This window comes from Lucilia sericata, unplaced genomic scaffold, assembly GCF_015586225.1.
Source record: "Lucilia sericata isolate MDLA Ls3-8-SP2 unplaced genomic scaffold, ASM1558622v1 Contig000080F_arrow, whole genome shotgun sequence".
NCBI classification, from domain to species: Eukaryota; Metazoa; Arthropoda; class Insecta; order Diptera; family Calliphoridae; genus Lucilia; species Lucilia sericata.
The window spans coordinates 68,883-92,758 of record NW_023994113.1 but is presented as its reverse complement, the minus strand read 5'-3'; the positions used below and the strand labels follow the sequence as shown (position 1 = coordinate 92,758).

General features: G+C 31.7%; 1 protein-coding gene across 3 annotated transcripts in view; it reads right to left on the bottom strand.

Annotated features, from left to right (window-relative positions):
• Positions 1-23,583, bottom strand: part of LOC119599539 (sodium-dependent neutral amino acid transporter B(0)AT3) — a 63,098-nt gene extending 39,515 nt beyond the window's left edge. For 2 of the 3 annotated variants that reach the window (XR_005231078.1, XM_037949320.1), the window contains exon 1: positions 23,141-23,583. The gene's annotated coding sequence lies outside the window, so the exon portion shown is untranslated. The remainder of the gene's footprint in view (positions 1-23,140) is intronic. The other variant, XM_037949321.1, reaches the window with a different exon arrangement.
• Positions 23,584-23,876: the final 293 nt, after the last annotated feature.

Below are 23,876 nucleotides of genomic sequence, written 5' to 3'. Positions count from 1 at the left end.
ATAAGAATATGCAAAAAAAAAAATTGAAAAGGTCAAAGGGCATCCCGCAATTCCCAAATATAGGAATGAAAATCCCAAAAATGGGATTTTTTTGCCCATAGGGTCCACATTTCTTTCAGGGCTGGGAAAATACTTTTGGAGTAAATAGAAAACATATTGAGGTTTCCAAAACTGCTTTCAGTTTTCTGATCCCAGCTTTGGGATTTTAGAACATGTCGCCCAAAGTTGAAGTTTTGATAAAAAATATGTCATATTCGGAAGGACGCAGTGGCAACATTTTCAAAAAATAGGACAAGTTTTTTACGCCAAAGCGTTCTGCGTAAAGATACCTTTTAGAAAACTATAAAATTGTTATATGTTCTTAAAGAAAATTTTAAGACACATTTTTGGCAAAAAAACGCCAAAAATCTAAAATTTTTTGAATTTTTAAATTAAAAAACGTATATTTTTGGATCTGTAAACAATATTGATCTGAAATTTTTTGTATATTATTGGAAATTTTGTTGTCTAACTAACAAGAAAAAATTGAGTCCATTTGGTCCAAAATTACGCCCGGTATTCAAAAAAAGGCGGACCAAGGTATGGTAAATTTTGTATCACTAAATTTTTAAATGCCTATAACTCGGATATTATAAGAGATAAGTAGTATGTCCAAGCATGTTTTTTCAAGATCTCATCGAGCGCTTTCACAAAAAAAAAAAAATCTTTGTATTTGGGTGAAAAACAAAAAAATGGCACGAGTTTAAAAATTTTACATGTCGTAGGTACCCTACTTTGAGCCGCCACAGCGCCGTCCCTGGGGCATCTGCAGGGTTCATCTTCAAAACTTAAACTCGAATACTCCTTGGCTACGCTCACGCCAAATTTTATCCCGATCGGATCAGCCGTTTAGAAATGCCAGATTTATTTCCAAAAAATTTCCATTCTGCCCCACTGTGGGACGGACGAACATAGTTAAACCGACTGAGAAAGTGATTCTGAATCGATCAGTATAATTTAAGGTGGGTATAGACCAATATTTTTAGGCGTTACAAACATCAGCACAAACGCACCACTGTAGTGATGTAGGGTAAAAAAATTTCATAGGACCTTTGTATTGTAGAATATTTAGATATTATTTTGTGAATACACGATTAGTATGTTAACAATGAAGCAAAGTTTCATATAAATATAAACCTACCCTATTTACTGATTTGTCAGTTCATATTTTACATTTTTCTAAAACTTTCGATCAACATCGATAAAACATTACACTTCCCAGCAAAAACTTAAATTGAACAGTAATGAGTTAAAAACCTAAAAAACGGTTTTCACTCCTTAAGGTGGAAGTACACAACACGCGTTGTACGCGGCAACGCGTTTCACATTTTTCAAACTTTTGTACTTCCACCTTTATTCATTAGCATTTTAACTCATTATTTTAACAAGTACTTATCAGGCTCTACTTAAATAAGTACTTACAAATAAGAAGTTAAAAAGTTGTTTTGTTTTGCGCTCAAAAAAAATGCTCACACAGAATACGAATCTGGACTTATACTTCGTCAGTTCGCTGTCGTACTCACAGCACTACTGTTTTGTTTTCACAAAGAAAAACCATTTTATTTCTGCGTGTGTAAAACAATTGCCACCTATAAGATCTAATAATATGTGCAACTAGAAAGGCAAAACTTACTTATCAGATTATATATAAGTCATTATAACAGTAATTAAAAGTAATACAGGCGGTAGTTGAAAAATATTTAAGTTCAACTTATTACCGAGTTTTTGCTGGGTTGATAACCCTTAATACCTCTTTTTCATCACATTCATTTATAAATTCTACTTTACTACTGTATTCACGTGATCTTGGAAAATGTTTCAATCATTTTAAAAATTAACAATTAGAAAAATGTATATCGAATATAAAATACAAAGAATGTTTGTTTAAATTTATCAATTGTTTACTTGATTAATATACATTACTTTTATTGCTGATGCATAGTGGAACAGAATCGAAAATTTTTGGAAATTAATGCAACATTTCTAAATATAACCCACAATATTGGAACAGTATGGTTTTTGGGGCTTATGTACAAAACTCTCATAAAAAAATTGCATATCATTTGAACCGTTTATATGATGACAATTTTATTATCAGAAAAACAATTCTGCGCCACTGTTTACCGTTTCTGATAAACTTGCAGTCTGATAAAGATGTTTTAGTTCTACGATATGAACCGATCTACAGAAAAGTTTCGGTTTTAGTTTAAACTTCACAATATGGATATATATATATTTTAAATTTTAGATATTATAGATCGGGATCATTCTCGAATCTGATTCGATTTGTATACATATCGAATCATACATACATATATACATATGTGTATAAGATATGAAGCGGAACTCACAGTCAAGAGGCTCGTATATCTTAACAAACTGACAAAAGCCGTATATAGTACCAGACCTGACATGCTCGATCACAATCCGGAAAGATCGGATCCGTTAAATCTTGGTCCAAGATGGGAACCGGCATTGAAAGGGCGAATATACCTGGAGGGAATAGAGCTATAGGTAGTTAGTTAAAATATCTAGGGATCGGTGTTATTCCATATATCACATCTTGATTTAAAAGTTCTAAGAAACAATGTCCAGTAAACTGAGTTTGTAAACATTCTCATAACTCTAATCGGATGTAACAATAATCTTCCTTTTAACCTAACTATACCAAGTAAGCATTCTACCACTTAGATAAAATCGTAGCCACCGACAACCCGACATTACCTGCTATTTTGTCATGTGCCTAACCTAGTCAATCGTCCCTCCATAGATTACATGTAAACAGACAAAAAGCTAGTCCAAATGACACAACACATGGCAATTAACCTGTTGGCTTAAGTTTTGTATGTGTCTACTATCTAGACTACTTGTGGACGGTAAAGTATCTAAGCTCTCGCTGGCAAAAGAGACACTAAAGTGGCGACTGCCTGTACTCTTGTTTACAAATAGTACATTCATGACGTAAGACTTAGAGTCAACCTAGTCGTTGGACGTTGCATTGACTCTTTGACGAACTGCTGGGTTTATGTCGATTTAGTCAGTTTTTTCAAATAGCCACAACATACTTATGTAAACTACTAAAAGTATGTTTATTGAGATATTATTATTATTATTATTTTTTTTTTTTGCTCTAACATTTATTTATTTAAAATGAGTCGTTAAAATCATTTTTCAATTCTTAATGAAGGTATGCATCCATTAGGGATGCCAATCGGAACTGAAATAAATCCCGGAATCCCGATATCGGGATCCCGGGATTTTCGGGATTTCAAAATCCCGAAAAATATAAAAAAATTCAAAAAAATCTTAATAATTCACCGACAAAAATAACATTTTCTATTTCATATTGCAATATGAATACACCTAGAAGGTGTTTACTTTCCAATAAGCATTTTGTGAAAAGAAAAACAAATTAATTCAAAGTACTTATAATAAAAATCTTTCCATCCCAGGTACTGAATAGTAGAATAAAAACCTACTTTTGAGCAAAAGCTTCTTATATCTTATAAATATAAAATAATACCCATGATATCCAAATTTACAATGGTTTCTAAATTTACAATTTGATGAAACCTAATATTTAGATAGTATGCGTAACGGGGATCCATACGAGGCTACATAGAGCTCCTGTACTGCACCTATGTACTCATTAGGGTGATCGACTCGATTTTTCAACCGGTTTTAAAACCGGTTTTTTCTGCTTTACCAGTGTCGGTTTGTTCTTAATGTTGATTTTTCGAATATCGAATAACCCGGTTTTTTTACTTTTTAAACACCGGTTTCGAATACCTTTATTTGCTTTGTATTCAAAGATTATTTAAATTTAAATTTTAAAAATATTCGAGTCGAGGAACTAGTGTATATTTTTCTACAGCTCCTTTGGTTAAACTTTTTTGATTTTCCTAATTAATTAAAAAAATTTATTTGTAAAATTAATAACTATTTGATAAAATTTTATCAATTTTAAGATTATATTCCAATTACAATAATTAATTTACGGCTGAAATTTTACGGAAGTGTTGGAATGCCTATACAAATTTCCTAAACAGGACTTTTAAAATAAGCTAGGATTACATAGTACCTTATGTTTAACAGAAGTGTCCCACTTTTTTCCTAATTTTTTCATATTAAAGAAATAATGTAAATCAGACGACTAGATCTAAAGTTATAATCTTTTAAACTGTTAAAAATCATTTCGGGCCATGTTTTATTAATCAAATTTAAACATAAACATTAAGTTTTTCAAATTAAAATATATTTTTTTATTTATAATGAAAACCCGGTTAACCGGTTTTTTCTGAATTTGAAAAATATCAACCGGTTTTTTTAAAATGTCAACTATTCGAACTATTCGAAAACCGGTTTTTGGAAAATGTCGAATAATCGATCACCCTAGTACTCATGAGACCATTCGTCTTGAGATGAATATCGGATATATGGTTTTTAATGGTCAGTAGAGAAATAGTAATTCCATAGTAATTCCAGCTTTTGCCGTGTTCTCTAACCCAAATAAGGGAATTATCATCTCGCCATCTTATTGACATCCATTATAGATTCTAATACACCCATTAGATATCCGATTATTGCCCTTTTTATACCCTATACCACCTTAGTGGGGAAGGTATATTGGGTATCTTCGGAGTATTGCTTTTGTTTTATACTGTCCTTAAATACCCTGATGAATTTTGAAGTTATCGGGCTTCTTCTCATCCTAGCCTAGTGTCCACATTTCGCTTAAAAAGAGAAGTGCCGTAATGAAATTCAGCATAAATAAATTTTATGTAACCGTAAATTCTTCCTCCAAATTTTATGAGGATCGACTCATGTGAAGGCTTCCCCCAAGCATATTTCAGAAAATAGTTTTTTAACAATAAATTGCTAAAATATATCTGAGGCGAGGTATAAATCAACTTAAATGATTTATTATGAAAACTAAATCACATTTTACTCTCATAACTGGTGCAGGGGGTTATATGGTCGTCCTCGCCCGCCAATAATTTCTTACTTGTTATTTTTATATATCCGATAGTATCTATGCCTATTTGTTGCCCTTTTTATTTTTGATATTTCAGCTTGTAAGTTAGTATAGTCATCTTAAGTCCAAAAACTTTTAAAATTCTCTTATTTAATAGTTTATAATGTATAAAATAGCGGAAAAACACTTAAAAATTCGGGATTTTAAAATCCCCAAATTTCCCGGTATTTCATTTTTTAAAATCCCGGTTTTCGGTACTTTCAAATCCCGAAAATCCCGGGATTTTCGGGAATTCCCGTTTGGCATCCCTAGCATCCATCCACTGACACACACAAGCATATTTATTCCAAATCTAAACAATTTGAAAAAATACACATACAAACATTTTTGCACAGAATAAAAAAAAGATTCCAATCAACCACATTTAATTTAATTTTATTTTTTTTTTTCATTTATAAACATTTTTCACCCCGCAAGAAAAATAAAAACAAAATGTAAAAATATTTCAGCACAACTTTATTTAGCGTACTTTTACAAAAGAAATACAACAACTATAGTCAAGAAACAACAAAAGTATAAAAATTCTCTCGTTTTCGTAAAATAAACGGAAAATAATTCATTTTATTACACAACATTTTATGAGTTACGTAAATATTTAACAAAATACAAACTGCAACAACAACAATAAGAACAAACGTAAATCACTGACTTATGACGCCGGTACATATTTGCAAAAATAAAATGATAAACTTTAGAAATTCTCATACCACAGAACGATACTTTGTGATATTGAACATTAATTTAAGATGAATTATATTTTAATGTTGTTTGTTTTCCATTTTACTATATACGCTGTAATAGGCAAAGTTTCTTATTTACAATAGATAAATATAGAATATACATTAGACAGGTGCAAAAAAATATTATTTACAGAATTTATTATTCATCTTGGCCACATGAAGCTAACACTGCAATAATGTTTCGTAGCTTTGCTCTCGGGGTGTTTATTAAGGCTTGAGATATTTGTGGATTGTTTAAAGTCCACTTGATCTTATACAATCTACAGATAGTCTCATTCGGCAACCTGGATTGCACAAGCTCTTGAAGTTTGTCGTTTGCAGCTTGAAAGCGGAATGCCGACAAAGTTGTAGGTATACTCTCCTGCTATCGAGGAGTCTTGTTTCACAATACTGTCCGCAATGGTATTGCCAGGAAGCCAGTACATTCCTATTATGCAATGTTTCGCCATCTCGTAGGGAATGTCCGGCATTCCAGGACCAATTTTAATATTGTGTAAACACTACTTATGGGCTTTAGTACAGCCTGGTTGTTGGCTGATAGTTCAGCTTAAAGAACTCTACATTGATCGGGAAGTTTGAAGAAAACTTATGTTCACATTTGTGCTACACATGTAAGAGCCATCTCTTACAACGTCTTTTGTTTTGGAGCCATCAGTTTATATCGTAAACTTTTACTGAATGTTTTGTTTATAATCTGGACTACAGACTAATCTATAATCTAGTCTTTATAATCTGGCCTATAAACTACTTTATAGTTTAGAGTATAGGCGGCTCTGTAGTCTGGACTATATACTACTCTTGTCTCGACTAAAGACTACTCTATAGTCTGGACTATATACTACTCTTTAATCACGACTATAGACTAATGTATAATCTGGACTATAGACTACGCTATAGTCTGGACTATAGACTACTCTATAGTCTGGACTATAGACTACTCTATAGTCTGGACTATAGACTACTCTATAGTCTGGACTATAGACTACTCTATAGTCTGGACTATAGACTACTCTATAGTCTGGACTATAGACTACTCTATAGTCTGGACTATAGACTACTCTATAGTCTGGACTATAGACTACTCTATAGTCTGGACTATAGACTACTCTATAGTCTGGACTATAGACTACTCTATAGTCTGGACTATAGACTACTCTATAGTCTGGACTATAGACTACTCTATAGTCTGGACTATAGACTACTCTATAGTCTGGACTATAGACTACTCTATAGTCTGGACTATAGACTACTCTATAGTCTGGACTATAGACTACTCTATAGTCTGGACTATAGACTACTCTATAGTCTGGACTATAGACTACTCTATAGTCTGGACTATAGACTACTCTATAGTCTGGACTATAGACTACTCTATAATCTGGACTATACTACTCCATAGTCTGGACTATATACTACTCTATAGTCTGGACTATATACTACTCTATAGTCTGGACTATATACTACTCTATAGTCTGGACTATAGACTACTCTATAGTATGGACTATAGACTACTCTATAGTCTGGACTATAGACTACACTATAGCCTGGACTATAGACTACTCTATAGTCTGGACGATAGACTACTCTATAGTCTGGACTACAGACTACTCTATAGTCTGGACTATAGACTACTCTACCTTAAAGTCTGGACTATAGACTACTCTATAGTCTGGATTATAGACTACTCTATAGTCTGGACTATATACTACTCTATAGTCTGGACTATATACTACTCTATAGTCTGGACTATAGACTACTCTATAGTCTGGACTATAGACTACTCTATAGTATGGACTATAGACTACTCTATAGTCTGGACTATAGACTACACTATAGCCTGGACTATAGACTACTCTATAGTCTGGACTATAGACTACTCTATAGTCTGGACTATAGACTACTCTATAGTCTGGACTATAGACTACTATATAGTCTGGACGATAGACTACTCTATAGTCTGGACGATAGACTACTCTATAGTCTGGACTACAGACTACTCTATAGTCTGGACTACAGACTACTCTATAGTCTGGACTATAGACTACTCTATAGTCTGGACTATAGACTACTCTATAGTCTGGACTATAGACTACTCTATAGTCTGGACTATAGACTACTCTATAGTCTGGACTATAGACTACTCTATAGTCTGGACTATCGAATACTCTATAGTCTGGGCTATAGACTACTCTATAGTCTGGACTATAGAATACTCTATAGTCTGGACTGCAGACTACTCTATACTATGGACTATAGAATACTCTATAGTCTGGACTATAGAATACTCTATAGTCTGGACTATAGAATACTCTATAGTCTGGACTATAGACTACACTATAGTCTAGACTATAGACTACTCTATAGTCTGGACTATAAACTACTCTATATTCTGGACTATAGACTACTCTATAGTCTGGACTAGATACTACTCTATAGTCTAGACTATAGACTACTCTATAGTCTGGACTATAGACTACTCTATAGTCTGGACTATAGACTACTCCATAGTCTGGACTATAGACTACTCTATAGTCTGGACTATAGACTACTCTATAGTCTGGACTATAGACTACTCTATAGTCTGGACTATAGACTACTCTATAGTCTGGACTATAGACTACTCTATAGTCTGGACTATAGACTACTCTATAGTCTGGACTATAGACTACTCTATAGTCTGGACTATAGACTACTCTATAGTCTGGACTATAGACTACTCTATAGTCTGAACTATAGACTACACTATAGTCGGGACTATAAACTACACTATAGTCGGGACTATAGATTACTCTATAGTCGGGACTATGGACTACTCTATAGTCTGTACTATAATTTACTCTATAGTCTGGCCTATAGACTACTCTATAGTCTGGACTATGGACTACTCTATAGCCCAGCTATAAACTAATCTATAGTTTGGACTATAGACTGAACTATGAACTAATTTACAGTCTGGTCTATAGATTACACTATAGTTTGAACTATAGACTACTCTACTCCCAAAAAATTCAATTATATTTCAGGCGATACTTGATCACATTGCTAAAGTGAAAAACATACATACGTCAAATATAAGTTTAGCTTAAATTTCTATTGTGAATACGTGACTTCACCTATAATTTATAATTAGAATCCTTAGTTATAAAAATTATTTGCGTAAAAACTATACTTAGTTATAATTTGGTTTATATACATTTTTGACATTCTCTTTACTATACGTGATGGTTAACGTTTGTCTAAAAATATAACGTCAATTGTAATAAAAGTTTACACTTTTATTTTATTTCAAACACAAACAATTTGTGTAACTAATTACACGTTTCAACGTTCTTAAATTTTTATTAAATATATTTTGTAATATTTTGTACTTTGTCCTTTCATAACACATAGAAATAATTTAAATATTCTTTAAAATATTGTATACATATTTTTGGACTAGATATTTAAAATTTAAATTTTCGAGTTGTCTATAGTCTAGACTATAGAGCAGTCGATAGTCCAGATTATAGAGTCCCGATTATAGAGTAGACTAAAAGCCAAACTATAGAGTAGTCTATAGCCCAGACTATAGATTAGCCTATAGTTCAGACTATAACTTATTCTATAGTATAGTATAGAGTAGTCTATAGGGCAGCCTATAGAGTAGTCTATAGTGCAGACTATAGATTAGTCTATTGACCAGACTATAAAATAGTCTATAGTACTGACAACCGATTAGTCTATATTCCAGACTACAGAATAGTCTATAGTCCAGACTATAGAGTAGTCTATAGTAAAGACTATAGAGTAGTCTATAGTCCAGACTATAGAGTAGTCTATAGTCCAGACTATAGAGCAGTCTATAGTCCAGACTATAGAGTAGTCTATAGTCCAGACTATAGAGTAGTCTATAGTCCAGACTATAGAGTAGTCTATAGTCCAGACTATAGAGTAGTCTATTGACCAGACTATAAAATAGTCTATAGTACAGACAACCGATTAGTCTATATTCCAGACTACAGAATAGTCTATAGTCCAGACTATAGAGTAGTCAATAGTCCAGACTATAGAATAGTCTATAGACCAGACTATAGAGTAGTGTATAGTCCAGACTATAGAGTAGTCAGTAGTCCAGACTATAGAGTAGTCAATAGTCCAGACTATAGAGTAATCTTTAGTCCAGACTATAGAGTAGTATTTAGCCGAGACTACAGATTATTATATAGCCCAGAATATAAAATAGTCTATATATGTATATTAGTCTATAGTTCATAGTTTTCTGCAGTTCAAAATATAGTGTAATCTGTAGTACTGAAAAAAGGGTAGGCGCTCAAGATGCGAAAGAGTCGTTCTATTAGAAAGTTTTATTCTCGCTATTTCAGAAGGCGGAAAATAACCTTTTTTCAAATTCGAGGCCAACATATCTTAAAAATCTGATATGATGAAGAAAGTTTGATTTGGACAATTATAAAGTTTTATATCTTCTTCGTATATGATTTTAAAGCAATTAAAAAAATCTATTTTTATAATAATTTAATAGACATAAACGTTTTTACCCTTGTCGATGGTCACGTGGCCAATTAATTTATTTAAAATTCTAGGCTATTCAAAACATTTAATATTGGAAATGCTTTTCAAAATCTCTTTTGAATATCAATACAATTAAATATAGCTTTTCAATAAAATTTTCAATAGCAAATGTATAAAAAAGTAAATGTTTTAAAATAAACAAACAAACACTTATGAAAAATTGCACATAATTAAAATTTTCATGGTTCGGAATTATTTTTTTGTTTTTCTTAAAAAGTAATAAAAAAATATTTATTCACTACACTATTTCCAACTGTAGTTGAGTTATTATGTGGTTTTAATATTTTGAAAAATTTCGAAATTTTTATAAAAAAATAAAAAGTGCGCCATGATTTTAGTTAATTTTGTTAACAAACAAATGAACAAATCATAAATAATGCATTGAATATGTAGTGATTGATGATTTGTGGATAAATGGAATAAGTGTATGGATAAGTGCCTATTGAAATAATAAGTATTCTTCTTACTCTTTATTTATGAGAAAATTTGAATGATATTGTTTTGATATTTCCTTCCTTCTTTTTTTATTTATTTTAATGCACAACTAAACACACTTCCCAGCAGTTCGGTCGGACAGTCCCGAACTACCTATTTAACACACCGACTGTTAAGGTGACTAGCTATTTTAACATGTGCTTGTACCACGAGGGATTCAATCGTCACCCCATAGATTACGAAGAGACAGACAAAAAGTTAATGTTTGTGTTTTAAGTGTCCACACTCTCGCTTACAAAGGGGACACTAAAGTAGCGATTATCTTCACCCTCGTTTACGAAGAGAACATCCGTGACGAAAGACGAATTAGAGTCAACCAGGTGGTTAGTGGAAATCACTGTATTTTTCGGATGCATTGACCCGAACTGCAGGGATTATTTGAATCGATTCATACATATTTATTTATGTATGTATCTGTGAATTCATATGTGTACTTATGAATTTTCGAACAAGTATCCTCATCTATATAAAATCTTTTAATCTTGTACAACTATTTCTCTTTTTATTTACCTTTCCTTTTGTGTCTTATAAATAAAAAACAAATATTAAGTAAAATACATAGATACAATTAAATTTCATATTAAGTATTTATGTTTATTTTTATTCGTGAGTGAATGAATGTTTTTATAATCAACACTTTAAGTGATGATTTAAAAAATGTTGATTAGGGTGGTCCAAAAGAAGAAGTAAATAATTTTCAGAATTTTTTCAGAAATTTAAACAAGATATTTAAACAAGTAAGAAAGTATAGTCGTTCCTAGCCTATATGGTCGGCTAAGACTTAAAAGGGAAATAAGCTCATTCAAGCGATTTTGGTTGACAGATTCATAATATCATCTAACCCCATACAAATGTCCTTTCGGAAACCACCTCCATATAAAACAAGTAAGAGTGTTATATTCGAGTATGCCGAATCTTATATACCCACCATCAAACCGTATGCCGTAAAGGAAATGCTCTCCTATAGACATTAGGTTGATATTTGAAATAGGGCTTAATTCAATCATGGCCACATCACTTTCTTATTAACAAAATATTAATTTTAAATAGTAAAATAGTTTTGTCCAACTTTTAACCATGAACTTACATACATACTTATATTGGCGGTCAATCGGGGTCAATTATAAAATTCTGCAGAGAGATTTTGGCTTGTAAGAAACTTACTTATCGAATTTCATGCTATATTCGCATTTTTAAGCTAGTAATGTGTGTTAAAGTTATTTTCTTAGGGGACCTTATATGGAGAGTTGAGTCAATTTTGAACCGATCCTCATAATATTTGGTAGAGAGATTTTAACTCATAAGAAACTTGCTTAGACGAATTTCATCGTTATACTCTTATTATTAAGGCAGTAATGATCGTTAAAGTAATTTTCTGAAGGGGATCTTATATGGGGATTGGGGTAAATTATGGACCGATCCTCATAAAAGCCGGTAGATAGATATTTGATCGGGAGAAATTTACTTATATCTAATTTCAGCGCTAGACTCGTATTTTTAAGCCAGTAATGGGCGTTAAAGTTATTTTTGCAGGGGACCATATATGAGGGGTTGGATCATTTATTGACCGATCCTCAAAAAATTTGGCTCATATGAAACTTATTTATGTCAAATTTCATCGCTATACTCGCATTTTTAAAACAGTTATGACTGTTACAGCTGTTTTTCGCAGGGCCAATTTTATGGGGGCTACGCGAAAACGTGAACAGATATTGTCCATTTTCAATACCAAACAAATCTTACCTATAAGACATGTTTGTGCAAAATTTCAATTCTAGCTCGTGCTTTCAACAGACAGACGCACGGACGGACGGACAGACAGACATGGCTAGATCGTCTTAGAATTTAATAAGGACCTAGAATATATATACTTTTGTGGGTCTATGATCAATATTTAAATGTGTTACAAACGGATTGACAAAATCAATGTCAATATAAAAGAATAGAACTAGAACAGAACTAGAAATGAAGTAGAACTGAACTAGAACTGCATGAGCTTTACTACATTTTATGGGGCCGAACTTTGAAATTCTTATATCAAATAATTTCTGACTTATCTTATTTTAACGATTCCTTGACAATATAATTTTATACCCCATGTTTTTTGAGGGTGGGTATAAAATTATATTGTCAAGGAATCGTTAAAATAAGATAAGTCAGAAATTATTTGATATAAGAACTTCAAAGTTCGGCCCCATAAAATGTAGTAAAGCTCATGCAGTTCTAGTTCAGTTCTACTTCATTTCTAGTTCTGTTCTAGTTCTATTCTTTTATAATATAATTCAACATTTGTATAGAGAATGAAGATAAAAACATTTTATAATTGGGAAAATTTACACAAATGTTCAATTTTTGTTTGCTTTATTTTGGCAAGAAACCATTGAAAATAGATCGGGTATTAAAGCTTACATTGTAAGTGGCCTGGATGTATATACATCCAATAATATGGTTCCAAAATGAAGCAATCGTAGCCTAGAAAGTTACGAATACTATCCTAACTTTATTTACCGGGCAGGCAAACTATTATAGTATCTGATACGAATCCAACGCACTACCACAGAACTAGAAGACTACTAGACTAAGAACTTACAAAATGGGGAACCCATATATCATCTAATTCGGGGTATTAACTGCAATGTGTTATATATTTTGTATTACCCACTCCCTGCATCGTTTTACAGGTTAAAATTTACTCCATTGAAATAACTGAGATATGAATTTGAGAATGTAATGTCAAGACCTAGACCTATGATCTAGAAGACCTAACTTCTTTTCATTTTAATTCAGTATCTGTACAGAAACCTTTATTAAGTTGATATGTCCTACTGGGAATGAGGACATTTGAGAAAATAGCCAACGAACACGCAGTTGAGGGTTCTTTGACGAAATTTTTTATAACCAATTATTCACGCAATCGGTCATGATCGTTGACTGGGCGACAGGAGAATTCAAGTGATCTGTATGACCACTTGCAGAATAACCGAAAATTTTCTGAACCTGTTTCACAGAAAATATTGTGAAATACTAGTTATAAAATTTTTAAGTTAATATTACTAACTGTTACAAACGGGATGATAAAATTTATTTACCAACACTTTTTGGTTAAAAGTTTTTCAACATTTAGCCAAAATATACTTTAAATTACATTCTGCTGCGTAGTAAATTTTCTGCCCTAAAGGGTAAAGTTAACTTTACACACAAACCAGTTAAAAAAGTTTGTTATGTATTTGTTCTTTAACATACTTACGTTTATGCACAATATTTAAATATGTATGTATGTCTGTATATGACTAAGTAATACAACCACTAATTTAAACAAATGTTTATTTGATTTAACAAAACGTTTGTAAAATTAAACAACATCAAACTTCTTGCTCAATTAAAGCTATTTCCAATACAAATATATCGACATGCATACATACATATGTATGTATATTTGTACAAAGAAAAGTTACAGCTTTCGCCTTTTAATATTTATGTTTGTTACATCAAAAATATTACTTTTCCTCAAGCTTTTAGTCAAAAAAGTTGTCGAGGGTAAAAAGCCATGGCTGGCAAACTCTATAATAAATATATTATTCATCGTTTTCAATTCCTTAAAATTTCCTTTGACTGTAACTTTCCTTTAGTACATTCGCACTCTGATCATACTTAATATTTAAACTGAAAAAAAATAAAACACAAAATATTTCGGTACTTTTGTCATCCCTTATTACTACTGTTTTTTTTGCCTTCTTGGCATTCATGCCACATGGTTTTCTAATGAATATTTCAAGTGTACTTGTTTGTGTGTGTGTGTGACATTCATTTTTGTAAAAGCTAAAATCAACAACAACAACAAAAAGTTTAGAAATAATAAAAGAAAACAATAAAACACGACAACCCAACAGAAAAGAGGTCCTTAAAATGTTTTGCGTTTTTGTTCAGCTTGTCTTGAACTTTTGTTGTGCTGTATAGGATGTATAGTTTACACAGTAGTGTAGATTTGAATACATACGAGTGGATTATTTTGCGTCGTAATAATTTTGTGTTATTTTGGCAAACAGCTTTCCTGTGTTAAACCTCGTAAGCTCACCCTTTCATGCCGCATAAATAAACAAGCATGTTCTAAAAGTTGTTGTGTGCAGTATAGAAAAGAATGCTTTCTATTATTTTAATAATTTCTTTGAATGAAATGAAATTTAGTTACAGGATTTAAGAAACCAATACCACACTACTGGATCATTAAAACATGTGTTCTAAATTTTAAACGAATTTCTGTAAGCGTACCTACATACATATACATATATAGAGTTATTTAGGTCTTAACGGAACTGTATTATCATCTATATCTGAACTGTATCATATAGCTAAACTGTTTTCTTATATATCGATATTTTTAAGAACATCAGTGTCAGTTTTGGAATAGGTTTCGACTATGGACCAAACTCTATACACTACAAGAGGGCAAATTATGGACTTCATGTGGCTTTCGGTTGGGATGGATGAATGTTAACCCAACATAAACGGAAATCTGCCTTTTCACAAGAAGCGAAATATCTACATATACTGAAACTCTGTTGTTGAACAGGACGATGTCAGTGACCTATTTAGGCTTTATTCTTGATCGGCAACTAAAATGAAAATGCCACATGGAGAATATAACTAACAATGCATGTCGATCATAAGCTCAAAATGGGATCTTAGTCCAACTATGACACAGGCCACAAAAAGTCGAAATCCTAAGAGTTTCTGAAGGATTGAGCCCCGCTATATCCGAATTTGGCCTCCGATTTTCACATCTGGGATTTGATATATCGTGGCGTGAAATTTGTAATGAAAATTGTATTTTTCGTACATTTTGCTGAGGCAGATTCGGATTCGGAAATAGAAAACTATACTTAGGTCTCTGGGTTAAAATTTTGTCGGCCTGTATAGAGTCGATTCGACCGATGTCATCATCAGTAGAAGTATCCGTTCAATAACACAGGCCGACAAAAAGTCGAAATCCTAAGAGTTTCTGAAGGATTGAGACCCGTTAAATCCGAATCTGGCCTCAGATTTTCTCCATCATATCTGGAATTTGATATATCGTGCCGTGAAGTATGAAAAAACAAAATTTTTGGCAAAAACTGTATTTTTCGTACATTTCGCTGAGCCAGATTCGGATTCAGCAGAAATAGAAAAGTATACTTAGGTCTCTGGGTTAAAAATTTGTCGGCCTGTGTAATTTGTAATACCTAATCCAAAGTGTTTTCAACAGACGGACGGACATGGCTAAATAGTCTTAGAGTCTAATAAGGAATTGTCTTAGAGTCTAATATGGAATTTATATACTTCTGTAGAGCTAAGTCTAGCTTCCATTAGTACTAGTTTTCATCATTGTCAGATACATATATTTTTTATAAGTAGAAATTTATGACCGATTATGGCCTATATAGCCTAGGTTATTGGAATAAAGAAATTTATATTAAAAAAAAAATAAAAAAATAATACATATATTTAAAGTACTGTGTTTACTCTAAAAAAAGCATACCTCGTTTAAGTTTATTAAAATAGAATCTTTTTACATTTTCCGTATTTGTTTGACTGATATTTACATAACACTTTTACTATTCAGTTCACCACTACATGGACACTTTCATATACAAATACAAAATCAGAAACACCCAGCAGTTTTGAAAGGAGTCAGTGCCACTCTTTTAAACGCAGTTTTTTCGCCAAATGTATTTATAAATCTAAACTAATGGAATATATTGTTAGTCTGAAGCTCGATTATATATATATTTGAGCCATTTGAAATCTATTTAAAAAGATTTTGTAAAGCAGAGTAGAATTTAGTGTTCCCATGTAAGCAAACGGGTAACCAATGTCTCTAAGAAATCTGAAGAGAGGATAAGTAATAATTTTGATATACATATTACATTGCAGGGTTAATTCTCCATTTGTTATCGATCTATTATAATGTGTTAAGGATACAACCATCCTGTACTACAGGGTAATATTTGTTATTTTTAAGTCATACTCATGGTACTCGCTCGCATTCGTCATTGTGGAAAAGTACTGACACTGAGATTTTATTTAAAATAAATAGATAAACAATTGTTTTACAATAGAAACTACATGGTTTGCGAATAAAAATAAAACAGTTGGTTTGTTTCGAAACAAACTAGTTTTCCTAGCAGTCGTTTGTTAACAAAAAAAAACTGAGTTATTGTTAAGACTGACAGTCTTCAAACAAGAGCCAAAATTAAAGGAACAAAGTCGAACTCTAAAAATATGAATTAAATTGGATAATTTTAAAATCAAACCTAACAGAAACGTACATACATTGAAAAGTAATGAGTTAAAAGCTATTAACACGATCGCTTAGAAATAGGGAGTTAAATAAGTAGTTACCACTCTTGCTTGCAAATAGGCAATTGAGTAATTTGTCTTGTTCTATGAAAAATATAGCCGACAAGGATGCGAACATAAGATCTTGTATTTGTTACTTAACTATTCAAGAATGTTTACAAACAGACGCTAATTTGTCTGTAAGAAGAAGTCAAATCCCGACCTGGCTTCGGTATTATTATTATATGGAAGATTATCTCGTCTTTTCAGAAATAGATACTCTGCCGAATGCAGGAGTTTAAAGTTCTGAATATTTCAAACACTGGTTTTGAATTAGTTGATGGACTTTATGTCACTGTTGTTATGGACGTTGTGACACTTAATAGTGTACAATATCGTCCAAGGACGTTATAATCCTGCAAAAGAGTGCATGATCCATTTAAGTAATCCCCAAACTACTCCCCTGCAAATATTATTGATATACATGATCCATTTAGCAGTTCTGTGTAATGCAGAATGTATGTAATGAATGTGTGGATTACGTGGTCCTCACTTAAGACATCGCATCGTTAAATGGATGTTTTTTTGTCATATAATTGGATTAGTTTTGGACCAGTCCTAATCCCCCGCGGAGTACACTTTACATTTGACATTATGACACAACCTCCGTTACGATCTTCCAAAGAAAAAATGGCCTCAGTTAGTTATTGCGCAAAATTAGATTTAATACCTTTACATATCTGTTATTTTACAATTGAATTAAGTACAATTTTATTTAACAATAGACGAACAAAAACTATTGTTTCCTAATTAAAAGAATCATAAATGTTCCATTTAACAAAACAATAATTAAAATACGTTTTCAAATTAAAATAATTCACACAACATTTTTAAAGATCCAGAGTAAAATGAATATATGAATATATAAAATTAAATATTTCAGACCCCAATAAACAAAAATTTTGGCAATGCCTAAAATTTTATTGTTTATTTATACGTTTGAAATATTTGTTTCTTTATATTTCTGAACAATTTTCAAACAAATCAATTTGAAGATTTTTACCATTTTGAGATTTAATTTAAAGATAAACAGAACTGGGAAAAATATTATAAAAATTCAAATTGCAAAAATAAAAATGAACATTTTAATTTTTATCAACATTTACTTGAGTTGCTCTCAAATAACACACAAGCAAACACGTGTATGTTTTCCCCCCTTCCACTACTTTGTAGCCCCTTTATTTAAATGACATGTGACATAGAAAATAAAGAAGAGGAGAAAAATGCTAATGAATTGTTGTAATTTTCATATTTGCAATTTTTAATAAATAATAATTTTGTGTTTTTTTTTTTGGGAAAACATAAAACAAACGTTTACACACTCACACAAAATAAAAAAAAATTGATTTTCTGCCAAAAGTATAAAAATCACACTGAAGTCAAGAGAGAGAGTGTAAGGCCATGGCAAAATCTTACATGCCAACTAGGAAGGAAGGTAAGCTCAACACACAAACAAACAAAAAACATAGAAAGAACATTCGCACGCAGACATCAACAACAAACACACCCATACACTGCAAAACATTCACATGGATAAATGTATAAGAATGTTAGTGTATAGTATAACCCTGTCTGTCCACTCTTTCAATTGTGGAGCAGAATGTAATGTAGCAAAATGAAAAGTGGAAATACTCATAAATAGATCCAATGCCATTGCCAGCCTCACTGCAGTATGGACAGAAAGAACACTAGTGTCAATACGCAGGAGCAGCATATTCATAATCCCCACCACCATACCATCAACATGAAACAACAACTCGGTACACATCATCCCTAATGTCATCATCATTATGAAAGACTTTGACACTAACATGAACAAAAACCTTCGCATATACTCAGATATCCAAAAAACACATACTGTCTCATACAAAATTTAGAGGCATCCAAATTCATGGTACATTGTACTAGTTTCGTCATGTCTTCATCCAACGCTCTCTCTCTCTCTCTTTCTGCCACTCTTTGATTTCTGTACCAGAATTTTGTGTCTTTTACATCTTTATCTGCTCCATGCTGTGAATACACTTAAAGAAATTTATTTGTTTGAAATATTTTTTTACAAACTATTCGGCCTTATTACGAGAGGCGTTGTCGTAGTCGAATATGAGTCGTTTTGTTAAAATGGTATTACGAATATCGAAAAAGACTTAAATTCCTATGCATTTTATATTGACTTTGTCAAAATTTGAAATAAAAAACGTCTGCGACAACGATTTCGCCTACGACAACGACACTCGTAATATGGGGGATTATTTAGAATTGAAACCTTTCTGAGATTCGACTAAAGGTCGGAACTAAGCTAAATCATTTTTTACGATATTGAGTATTAAAATATTGGGTATTGAATTGAAAATACAGGAAACGAACTGCACTTGCACATCCCTCGGAACATGTTATCTTGTTATTATTATTATTAATGCAGTCCCGAAGTACAGGGGTGCTACCAGTACTTCTAGTTTGCCAGGACTTTTGGATTCAAATGTATCCTCGGCCTTTCTTTAGAACGAATTGACCTGGGATAAAAACAGGTTAAATCATTACCGTATTGGTACTACGAAAACCGCAAGGACAGAGTTTCGGACTTTGCCATATATCCCATTTATTGGAGAGGTTCTTTCGGGGTACACCTGGTGACTGTGGGTTAAACAGAAAATCGAGGGAAGAGAATGTTGGTTAAAAGACCGATGCGGTGAAATTTAGTTATATTTCGGGATACCTCTCAGAGAAGTGACTAAGTGTTGGGAAGAATATGTGGGTACTTCGGTATACTTAAAATAAATGTGTCTGATTTTTTCTCAAATAAATGTATCAGTAAATGAGAAGTCTGCTAGGTTCAATGGTGATGGATGTACGGTATCTTATACAAGATACACCATAGAATTTTCCTTCTTGTTAAGGGTTTACTCTCTTATAATGTTCAGGGCTTACTCTCTTAATTTCAGACTTACCACAGTGCCTTTGACTTATTTGATAGGACCGTAAATCTATCGACCGATTACCTCTGAATATGCAGTTCCCGAATCAACAGAGGCCATTTCATCTGCGTGGTTGTAAACGGAAGTTTTTCCATATCAGAAGTTACGCAACGGTGCAGCAATGCTAAGAGATTAGATAGCGCGAAGAGCAAAGTGCTTGTACATGGGCCCACAGACCCATTTACGAAAATTGCTACATGAGTGTCCCTTAGGAATCACAAGGGGGCGGTGGTGGTTCGTTTATAGCTAACGCTGTAGTTGAAAAGGTTCAGAAGATGGCACTTCCACATCTTCTTCTTTCACATGATTCCCACGGCACGATATCTTGGTGAACAGCCATTAACTTGGAGTTATTGTAATACCGGATAATATATGTTCTACCAGTATCTCTAGGCTGAGGACTAGAAACTGGAGGAGTCAAAACGTTCTAGCAGTTATTTGGATTCAGGTCCACAAAGTGGTTGTGATGGACTAATCACAGTGTCTTCTATGTGTGTAAGGAAGCATTATCCTGCAACTCCTTTGAGTTGTTACAATTCCTGAGAATAGATTTGCTACCAGTACCTCTAGTCTGGGAACTAGAATGTATTGTTAATGAAGATCGTACTTCTGTCTACCAAATACGTCTCAAGGTACGGTTACCGAAACAATAGGAACCATCTCAGTAGTGGGATTATGTGTGTGTTGTCGAGGAAGGCTTCAGGTATGGACTGCAATTTTCAGAGATCAGATAACATAAGAATCTGAGCATGTCCGCTATATTCAAAAATAGCCACCTGTGTGTTCTTTGCAAGTCACAAAGTAGAGGTGGTGAGACGTGAGTTAAGGTCTAATCGACAGGTACTCACGTAAAGCAAATAACTAAGGGCTTTTCAAATAGTTTAGACTTCGCTCACACATAGTTTATCTATCATATTGAGCTAGATATCGTGCCCTTAACATATTTAAAGTGTTATAATAGCACGAATACTGCTTTTTTATATAATCTGTTTTGGATCTGAAAGTAGAATCACCCAACTTTAAAATAAAGGTCTAATCTCTTTTATACTTATATCCTACTTTCTTAAGCTTGGAATAATAATACATTGCTAAGTTATCATCCGTTGAAGTTTTTGTTGGAATCTATAGTTCTTTTGAAATTTTAGATTAAGATATCTCGAAGAAGATGGAAGATACAAGAGAATATAAACTTTTGTTTTAAAGTCGACAGATTGGACTTTCAGATAACTTAATAAAGTCTTTAAAGGCGTTTTTTTTTATTTTAGAACATGATATCTTGAAAACGAGATTCAGATTCAACAAAGCTCCTTCCTTTAGAGAAGTATACTAAGATCTCTGGTTTTCGACTTTTTGTTAATCAGAAGAAGGCTGCAAAGCAAGAATTAGCTTTAAATATGTCCTATTTTGCCACAATTTTTTAACCGTTGAAAGGTTCGAATCAAAATATATGATTATAAATGATCCTAGTTGATGAAAAAGGTAAATGTTAGAATAAATTGTCCATCCATTCACCCTCGAAAAGGTAAAAATTTAAGCCGGAAGTTTTGGCAGTGAGAATATATGATTTGGCATAAACGATTTTAAGTTTTGTCTAAATTATTTACTCTATATAAAATTTCTTCAAGTGTATATCAATATTTTCATTTTCAACTGTAAATTTACGAAACAACTTTGTATATTGTAAATGTGAATATATGTACATATGTATGTAAATGATGATGAGCATGATGTAAACAGACCACCCTCCTGCTCCACCCTAATTACCGAAAATTTTTAGAGAGGTTTGTGCATATGTTGTTGTTTTTTCTCGTTTCTGTTAAAAATGTGCAATTTTTCAATTTTTTTTTTAAAAAAGATTTTCCTTTTTTTTTTGGTTCTTAGAAAATTAATGTATTTTATTTACATACAAAATGTTTATTGTCTATTTTTGTAACAAATTTATTTTCAAGTGCAAAACGTAAAATAAATTATTGGAAAATTGTATGTACGTTTAGTTTTTTTGGGGTCTCTTAAGCATGCAATATTTTTGCAATAATTTCACAATTTTAAGTTCATTTAAATAAATTTTATTGTAAAATTTTAAAATATTTATTGTAAATTGTTAAAATAAGTACAAATGTATGTACATATGTATGTACAAATATGTAAAAAAAATACAATGTTGGCTTTTTTTTTTTGTTAAAAAAAAAAAAAGTTTTAAAAAATGTTGTTAAAATAAAGTACACAGAGAGCGAGACAGACTAGAAGAGAGCAAAAAACCGAACAAATATACAAATAAACTAAAAAAACTGCATTAACAATAAAATTAAATTGTTTAAACAAAACTGAAAAAAAACTACTAAAATTTTTAATGACGTTTGCGATAATAAAAATTCTTGTATAATTATTTTCCGTATTTAAACAAATGCAGACATAAATGCTTTATTTACCAAAATGATTAACTCTATTTATGAATTTTGTTTAATAATTACATAAAACTACAAGTTTAGTATAAAATAGTGTATTTAGGTTTTAAGTAAATATATTATATATTAAATAGCTATATTTATTTATTTAAAATTTTAGTAAATGGAGTTAATCAGTTTGGCAATTGAGGCTTCCCCACGCACGCACACACAGACACTACTAATATTATATGTAGAGGTTTAGGTAATTTTTTTGGAATAATTTATTTTGCAATTATACAATAAATGATTTAAACAAAATCACATACTCTTAGGGAATATATTTATTTTTAAAAGCTTAAAGTTGTTTTTTAAGTAAAAGTTATTTTTATATTTTTAATTTTTATTTAAAAAAAGTCCTTTTGTAATATTTCAACACACACTATTCTCTCTTACACAAAATTTTGAATAAAAACTAAACACACATACACTCTTTTTTATATTTTTTTGAAAATTTTCTTTAATACGAACTTTTTTCCAGTCGTTGTAAGGGTAGTTTTGCTCCCATATAAAGTTGCTTGATTATAGATGACGAGGTGTACTCGTAAAAATGTTGATTATATATTTTCTTAAGTTTCCTTTCCTTAATACTCCATTCAGCGAAAAAAAACACAAACTTTAATTTTTTCACTTAAAGTAAAAGAAAACTTAAACACACTCACAGATTTAGATATTACAAATAAAATACCTTTGTTTACAATATAATTTTCTCAACCGTTTTTTTGCATGTAAATATATTTAATATTCGCCAACAAATGTTTTATTAATATTTCAATTTTTTTATTTCTATATTATATGTTTTTGTTGTTTTTTTTTTTTTCTTCAAAATTATTTTTTCAATTGAAACACTGCGTTTATTATTTAGTAGACTACCGGCGCTTAGAACTTTCCGTTATAAACTGATTCATATTGTGCTGTGAAAGAAAATTCGCCGTGTATAAGTTAGTTGGTTCTAATATATGAACCGCAAAGGGTGAAACTTTATTCGTATTCGTTTGTTTGTAAAAGTGTTTTTATTTATGTATGTGTTTGCAGAAACATTTTTGAATCGAATCATTTAATGAAATACGAAAATTTTGAAAAAACAATAAAAAGCTTATTGTACTTGTATGCGTATGCGCTTTATTCTATAAACGTCAAAATATTTGTAACAAGAAAAAAGCTTTATTTTGCTTTTATTTCGTCCACATGGTTTTAAGGATAATGA